This window comes from Zingiber officinale, chromosome 4A (assembly GCF_018446385.1).
Source record: "Zingiber officinale cultivar Zhangliang chromosome 4A, Zo_v1.1, whole genome shotgun sequence".
Taxonomy (NCBI): domain Eukaryota; kingdom Viridiplantae; phylum Streptophyta; class Magnoliopsida; order Zingiberales; family Zingiberaceae; genus Zingiber; species Zingiber officinale.
The window spans coordinates 94729964-94739219 of NC_055992.1; the positions used below are offsets into that span (position 1 = coordinate 94729964).

Below are 9256 nucleotides of genomic sequence, written 5' to 3' on the forward strand. Positions count from 1 at the left end.
AAAATGACATGGTGTTTAGATTTAGGTTTGATGAAGAAGCTGCACCATTTTCGGAAGAAGTTGCACCATTGTCGGCTGTTAGTGTCGGTTCGGATGCACATCGTGAAGAGAAATCAAATGTGGTTTGGATTTCTCTTTCAATTTGGATTCACGCGACAACTACGACGGAAAAGGTGGAGAGTAAAATTGATATCTCATACATGATTTGGTAATTTTCAAAATAACGTACATAAAATAGGTATTTGACAAACTTAGTTATGCAGTTTGATAAAAACCTGAAATATATTCTAATTGTTGCAATTCATATTGTATATGTATGTTTCTAGATCTATGAAGTGCAGAAAGCAAGTTAGGATTATCGATATTGTTTAAGTGAGAACATTCTCAGTTGTTGAGTTTTTGTTTAGAGTTTTTTTTCTTATTATTTTCTTGTTTGAAAATGAACGATGAGCTAAAGAAAATATATATATATATACTCAGTTAGTTTAATTGGCTATTCTTATGTAATCTATTTGATTCTTTCAAATTGTTTCATTAGTTACCAAGATAAATTAGGAAGTACGTACGTCGGACAGTCCAGAAGTTCAACATCCTTTGGTTGCGCGTCCCATTTAGAGAAAAAAATTCTTAAAAATATGTCATAATTGAGGATCAAACTACGATGTCTGGGTAACAACTTAGATATTTACTACGGTATCATAGCCCCGGAAACAACGATAAACTAAAGAAGATAAGAGATGAGCATTCTTCCCCATGATATTACTAAGTATATATATATATTGGTAGAAAATTAAAAGGATGTTTTTTTATTATTATTATCATAAAAAATTACTTTTATCCAATTGAGTATACCTTTAAATGTATAATGTTAAAAAAAAAGCTTTATTTTTAGGGTTCATTTTTATAACGATAGATCGCTTTTATTCTAAATAAACATTATTTATCATAAAATAATCTTACATCCAAAAGGCTATTAACACGTGTCCAATTGTCAATCGGTAGACGGAGTCTCAATTGGCAGGTCAAGGAGGAGTTCAGTAAACCGTTTTGCCACGTGTCACCTTTCTGAGAGGCATCCACCAATGCCACTTATTTTCACCAATAATGACGTGGTTATTTTATTTAGAAAAGAAATGGGATCTAATAATAAAATGGATATCATAAAAAAAAATAATGTATCCTAATGTCTTACTGATAGTGTGAACGATTTCTATATTATTGTAGGTTGCGCTCTAATGGGGTGTTTGGTTAAATGATGAGAATGACTATGTGTATGAGTTGATAGTAGGGTGGAATGGGAATAGGAATGGAAATAAAACCATCAAGTTATATGAGTTTGGTTAATTCCCATAAATCTAGTAATCATTCCCAAAATGTCATTCTCAAACCCACAATCCAAACACTATCTTTTACTATCATTCCATTCCCTCATTCCCAAACTCATCAACCAAACACCCCCTAAATTCATTTCCTTTTATCCTTTTACGTTGGTATTAGATAAACTAACTAATTATATTTAAGATAAATCTTGCAGGATATTTGTAAACATTATCATTCTAAGTGATGAGGGTGTGAGTAGATTGATTTGGAAACTTGAATATGGAGAGATTAATTTTTTTATAACAAGTAGGACTAAGCCAAAATATGAAATGTGATTTCAGTAATATGAAAAGGATATGAAGAATACTAAAGATATATGGATATAAAAGTGCTATAATAGTTTTAAATTTGTTGAATTTGTTATTCAACAAAAAATGGAGGATATCATTAATAGAATAGAGAATAGAGAATGATTCTAGAGTCTTGTGCCCATTAGGCTAGAACTAATTTTTTTTTCATCATTCTATGTGGAACATTGGATTGCTAAGTAAGAACATGTACAAAAAGTTAATAAAGTTGGAACTACAAGAGAGAAAAAAAAGTTGACTCCAACGAGGAAGTCTCCATTGATGATATTTGTCTTCCGATCTAGAGACGAAGAAGTTCTCTGACTTCTCTTCTTCTTGCTCCGAGGTTGTCTCCCTGTTCCAGTTCGATTCGTCCATGGAGATTTAGGTCAAGCATGACAGTTGCGCCATGGTTGCACTCGAGATGAAGACCGAGTTTTCCAAGGATGCCTGCACCATCAGCGAGTGGGTGCTGAAGAGGGCAGAGGAGGCTCTCAAGGGCAAATAAGTCTAGAAGAGGGGCGATGATAAGATATACAAAGGGATCCACAGGTACACTAATTACATTGTGCTATAAAGGAATGTGATAATATCCTGACATAATAAGTGAATTTTGGGATTGATAAATGGAATAGCTATAGGATTTAGAGGGATATCACTTCTGTCAGAATTGATATTCTTGATTCATTCATAGCCCATTACAGACTTTAATAGCTGTCCTGCCAGAATCAATTATGCTGTTCTTATACACAGCAAAAAAAGAATCCATAATGATCTGCACTTTCTGAAGTCTGCTCTATGTATTTCTTGCTATGCTATCAAGGAAAATCTCATTTATCAAACTCCATGAGTCAATTTTCTTATGTCGTTCTTATTGATAAATCACTACCACTTGCTCTTCATGTCATCTATTTTATACCTCAGTTTGGATATCTAATTTATGTAATTTTTTTGAACATGTTTTCTTACTTATTTGCTTCCTTTTCTGGGGTCGGGGGCTAAAAATTCTTCCAGAATAGCCAATGAGAATCTTATATTTAGAGAATTGGTGTTACTTTGTTCCTTTACTGGGGAAACTCATTTGCTAAATTAAGTGCTTCAAATTAACTCATTTGTTGTATTCATTATGTTGGCAGAAGTTTATTTATTTGACTAGCTTACAATGTTGAACACATGAAAATTTTTAGCGCACAAAAATGTGCATCTTCCCATGTCTAGTTGGTCTCATTTGCTGAATGCTCTCTTATTTCTTCGCAGAAACTGGACGAACTGGAGGTGACGTGCCATAGTTATTCTCAGAGGATACATTGTACAAATGCACTTATGTCAACTTCTAGTATTACATAGTTACGATGGATTAAGCTGCACAATTATCAGTGCGTTCCAATTTATGCATTCCAATTTATGACGGATATTTGCTATACAAAATTCATGCGTTCCAATTTATAATAAATAGCCATATCGTTCTTGTAAGGTGATTCCAGTGTAGGTTGTATGTTTCTGGTGGCTAGATTTATTAAAAGCAAGCATAAAGATCCTACTATAAAGTTAAATTATTTAAATACTGTTTTACTTTGTTTTTGGATATCCAAGCTTAGCAGTGATGGCATAATGCATGTTTGTTCATATCTCAATAACAATATCTTTATTTCTTTATAATTTTATACATCATCAAAAGCTAGTATGTTAGATCCCAAGGGATTTGAAACTTTCATTATAAGATTAGTCCCATAACTTTAGTTCAATAAGCTATATGTGTTTTTACACTAGTACAAGACTCTTTGTTCAACATTCTCAAGATTTATCGCATTCAAATGATTTGGAATTTGTTTTTCCCATATCAAACTAAACTATGAATGTGACTGAACCTTTTACTACTATAGAATAATTAATAGTGTCAATATGTATTGGAATCTGATTCACTGAGTTAAGATGTGTAATTTTATTAGTTATTGGTGCTTAAATTTAAATGTGTCAATAGTGACTTACATGCTTTGCTTTGTTCACATGGGGTAAATTTAGATTTGACCTTAATTTGTATTAAAGACTATCCTTATAGAGAAGGGTGATAATGCTTGATGTTAGATACTTTTGCTAATAGATATTGTTACAAACTGACATATGGTTATGCATATTCTTTTACCATTATCTATGGTATTTTTTTTTGTATGTTTATCTCATATGTACCCATCATCTATGGTATTTTTTTTTGTATGTTTACCTCATATGTACCCATCATCTATGGTATTTTTTTTTTGTATGCTTACCTCATATGTTCAAGTTTTATGATGATGATTATGGTTATCTTGTATGTTCTATTATTTTTTTTACCATTACTTTGCAATTACCTTGCAGTTACCTTTACAAAATGTATTTAGGCATCAATTAATAATTCTTATTATTTGGATTGTGACTAATTGCATTAAATTTTTAATTTTATTAGGGTAATCTAAAATAAAATGATGGTTTTGAATGTGGATATTGTGTAATGCGGTATATGAAAGATATAGTCTTAGATGAAGATCCACAATGGGAGAGGAAGGTGAATTTCTTTTTTATGAAATATCTTCTTTATGTAATATTGAGTGATTTGAGTCATTTGCATTAACCCTTAAACTTCTGTTAATGCTTTAGTTTGCAGGATCAAGAAACAAACAATATTACAATCAATTTCAGTATGATGAAGTCAGAAGTAAATGAAGCGAATTCGTCTGGTTCTATGTGGGTGTCTAAGTGTAAGCTATGATATAAATTTTGGATTGTAACTAGGGATTTATGGATACAAAAGCTTTTGAGCGAAGTTAGTCAAAGTTGTCTTTTGTGAATATACTTTTGGATTATATTTAGAGATTTGTTGATATAAAAGGTTTTGGGTGAAGTTGGTTACATGTCTTTTATGAATATACTTTTAGATTGTATTTTATAGATATTTGTGATATATTTGTTCAATTTTGGTGGTGAAAAATATTATGTAGTAAAATATTATGATATATATTTTTATCAATTAAAATTGTATAGTAGTAAAATATCATCAATTACTTCAACACTATGAATAAATGGTGGAGTAAAACAACACAAAAGACTTTGACAAATTTAAATAGTAACGTAGTTAAAAAAATTATTTACTTCGCCATTGATCAAATTTGTGAAGTCGTTTGTATAAATTACTTTGCTAAATTAAAATTTTTGTTGTAGTAAAATATGCTCTATTACTTCTACACTACGATGAAGTAATACAACATAAAATACTTTGAACAAGTTAAATTATCCAGAAGTAAAATTAAACATTTACTGCACTAGAATATAAAAGTTGTGAAGTTGCATACATATTTTACTTCATCAATCAATGTAACCTATGAAGTAATATATCATTAACTACTTCAGTACTTTTTCTGATCTCGATGAAGTAATAGAGTCATTTTTACTTCGAAAATGGTTCGATTTTGAACCGGTTTTAGACCGGTGATAGACTTCAGTAATTGTGTGGCGAAGTAATAAATTAACCCTTTTACTTCACACGCGTCTACTTCGGTAATTATCTACCTATTACTTCGGATAATATCCGAAGTCTATTGTTAATTTTCACATAGTGTAAGATGGATGTGTATAGGTTCTAGGAAGGCTAAAATATAAATTTCTAATATGCAACAACATTTAAGTGCAATTCCAATGGTTGACAAAGTGACAAAAGATAGACTGAGATGATATGAATGCGTCCAAAGGCGATCAATAAATTCTATAATTAGAATTGTTAAATCTATTAAAGTCGAACATACGGGGTATCGAAAAAAAATATTAGTTGATGTGGTGGTAAAAGGAGGGGCCAATCTAAGCGAGGTCAATCGTCAATGTGGAGGTCAAAGTTAAGAAGGTCAATAGCCAGCATGGAAGTCAATGTCAGGGAGTCAACAAACGTGCCTATGTCAGTCGATCAAAGGTCCGCTTTAGTCGCTGACTGGGTGAGCAAGGGGCTCACCTGTAGCAGCCGAGCATGGAATTATTAGGTCGACCGACATGTCCATGCCCATGCCCAATCAACATATGGTAAGGGTTGCGGCATCAGACGCTCAAGGTAGATCAGCAGCACATTCAGCAAATCGGGGCTTGGCCGGTCGGAAGGAGTTAATCCCGTGCAGTCACCAAAGTCGACCGAATGGACAAGCTCTTGGCCGAGTAGCCTCCTTGCTCAGTTGGGCAGAGGGATCATAGTTATATCCCAGTATTCTTTTGGGAGATAGTGTCGTTAACACCCAACATGGGCAGCATGCAGATTGTACGGTGGAAGCTTCCACTATAGAGTCAAAGATTTGCATGCCTTATTAAAGCATGATGTTAGAGGTATTTTTCTGAGAAGTTTTTCATGGAAAACTTGGGAAAGCATGCCCATCTTGGAAGGCGTGCACATTGCTATATGAGCTCTATATAAAGGGGGTCCAAGCATCGATGGAGATACGCGTTATTGGAGAAACTGTGCTTGCATCAACTGTTCATTGCTCTTTTCTATTTTCTGGTGACTGACTTGAGCGTCGGAGGGCCACCGCCGGGGACACCTTCCTCGGTCCGGCACTGACGTTTGTTGTGTTGTAGAGCGGAGCATGATCCCTTGAGCGGAGCGCAATCCACTTGCGATCAACCCAGAAGCCACATCCCCAGCTACTATCCTCATGATTTTTGAACAGGATTATATTGGTGTCGTCTGTGAGAATGTAGTCGGCATCCGAAACGAGAAGATGAAGGACACCGGATGACTCACTACAGTGACTTTAACAAAGGAGGAGCTGGACATGCTGGTACAAGCTAGAGCGGCAAGAATGGTGGAGCAACAACGACAACAGGCGTTGGCCGAGCACCAAGTGCATGAGCCTGCGGTGTCAGCAGGGGGCAGCGAGCAAATCCAGCGAAGTATGCGTCCATTCAGGGGCAAAACAAGAGGCCGACTGGCACTTAGCGCGCTAAATGCGTTGATCCACTTTCATCGCACGCTGTTCCAAACTCCATCAGAGGAGCTTTGCCGAGCGAAAAGGGAGGCAAGGTCTTCTTCAGAGGAGGCGCTCGTTCGGGACACTCGCAAAGGGAAAGCACCCATGGATGATCATTCCTCAGAGCAGGTCAACATGCAATTCTCACAGGGGATATTGGATGACCCTCTACCTCGACATTATGCCCCATTGAGGATCGAGGATTATAATGAATCGACCGATCCAGACGACCACTTGGCCAAGTTCGACAATGCAGCCATGCTCCATTAGTACACGGATGGAGTGAAGTGCAGAGTTTTCCTCACCACTCTCTCTGGATTAGCGCAACGCTAGTTCAAACAATTGTCGATCGGATCTATTCGAAGCTTCAAGGATTTTCAAGCGGCGTTCCTGCACCACTTCGCCAACAGTCGGCGTTATAAAAAAACTAGCGTCAACCTGTTCACACTGAAGCATGGGCCCAAGGAGGCGTTAAGGGCCTACATTAAGCATTTTAATCAGGTGGTCATGGATATCCCAACAGTCTCCTCGGAGATATTGGTAAACGCTTTCACCCAAAGTCTCATCGAAGGAGAATTCTTTCGATCCCTCATTTGGAGACTACTGAAGGACTTCAACCACCTATAAAGGAGAGCCATGGAACACATAAACATGGAAGAAGTCTAAGCGGCCAGGAGAAATTAGAAAAGAAGTACACGTCGAGCCCACCTCGGTGCCCGAGTGGCGACCATCGAGTAATCATCAGCCACCAAAGGGGCCTCGGTTTGGAGGAGCGCAACAACATCAGGAGCCTTGAACACATGCTATACAGCATGGTGAAGCCGACCACCCAAGAGGCTTGAAGGGTAAAAAGTGGACGCCACTGTTTTGCTCATTCCATCAGTCGGCTACGCACAACACACGGAACTACTATGATCTGACTTCGATAGCAAATCTACCAGTGCCCAGAGGGTATCGCTGCCAATTGTCATCACCCGATCGACATCAAGCACGCCGATCAGATAGCAGGGAGGCGTCTGAATGGTGACAGTGTCACCAGCATCAAAGGGGTCATGCAAGTCCCGCCCAAACGTCCGCTGAATAGGGTAGACCCTCAGCTCGAGAAGAGGAGAATCGAAGTAACGCCACTCGGGGAGAAATTGATATGATCGCCGGTGGACCGACCGACGGTGATTCCAACGGGGCGAGGAAATCACATGCCCAACGGCTAGAGATACACACTGTGGGGTGTAGCAAGGAAAAGGCGGAGGGCCCCGAGATCAGCTTCGACCTTCAAGACTTAGAGAAAGTGAAGATCCCACATGATGAAACCTTGATTATCCGACGGTAATCGCTAATTATACTATTCATTGAACATTTGTTGATATAGGTAGTTCGATAAATATTATATTCAAGAAGGCGTTCGACCAGCTACAAATAGATCGGAGTGAGTTGCAGCCAATGACGACCCGCTCTACGGCTTCACAGGTAATGAAGTCTTGTCGATTGGTCAAGCGCGACTGGCCATATCACTCGGCGAAGAATTGCTTAAAGGACAAAGACCACAAACTTCATTGTGGTGGACGCACCGTCCACCTACAATGTCATACTGGGCCGACCGACTCTAAATGAGTTTCGAGCGATAGTGTCCACCTTTTGTCAAAAGATCAAGTTTCCAGTGAACAACAAAGTGGGTGAAGTCAAAGGCGATCAGCTGGCCGCTCGAAAATGCTACGTCAAAATGGTCAAGTCTGAAGCAAGGGCCGCACGGAAGGTCCCTTGTATGGAAGTGAACCCAATATGGAAGAGCCTCCCGTGCTAGTTTATAAAGAGAAGGAGGAGGTTCAGATCTTCCAAGCTGAGTGGAAGCCACTACATTTGTCGCCACTAACTTGGTAGAAGAGCAGAAAGCAGAGTTGGTCGCTTGCCTTAGGCGAAATCATGATATGTTCGCCTGGTCAACACATGAGCTCCTAGGACTCTCACCGAGCGTGGCCCAGCATGAGCTTCACGTCTGGCCGGATGCTCGACCGGTGAAGCAACGCAAGAGGTACTTCAACGTTGAGCAGAATGTGATCATCCGAGCGGAAATTGAAAAGTTGCTGAAGGCATGCCACATCAAAGAGGTACAGTTCCCTAGTTGGTTGGCCAACGTTCTGCTGGTCTCCAAGCCGGGCAACATGCGGCAAGTCTGCATCGGCTTCCGCGATTTGAATAAGGTCTATCTGAAGGATTTCTACTCGTTGCCTCGGATAGACTAGATGGTGGATTCCACAGCTGACTGTGAGCTGATTTGCATGCTCGATGCCTATCAAGGTTACCACCAAGTGCCGCTCACACCTGAAGATCAAGAGAAGGTCAGCTTCATCACAGCCGACGGTACATACTGCTACAACGTCATGTCGTTCAGACTAAAGAATGCTAGCACCACCTATCAACAACTAATGAACAAAGTGTTCCGACGACAGATCGACCGCAACATGGAGGTATACGTTGATAACATCTTGATAAATCCCTCTAAGCTGATGACCTTAGCGCATATCGAAGAAATCCGCCAGACTCTGAGGACATATGGAATAAAGCTAAACTCGAGTAAATGCCTATTCAAAGCAAAGAGTGGTCGATTCCTGG

The 9256-nt window shown here is 38.5% G+C and overlaps 1 long non-coding RNA gene across 1 annotated transcript; it reads left to right on the forward strand.

The window, feature by feature from the left end:
* Positions 1–1920: 1920 nt before the first annotated feature.
* LOC121973455 lies at positions 1921–4545 on the forward strand. The gene is made up of 4 exons (XR_006109618.1): positions 1921–2219; positions 2925–3043; positions 4111–4209; positions 4302–4545. It is a non-coding gene; the product is annotated as an uncharacterized LOC121973455 (long non-coding RNA).
* The last annotated feature ends 4711 nt before the right edge of the window (positions 4546–9256 follow it).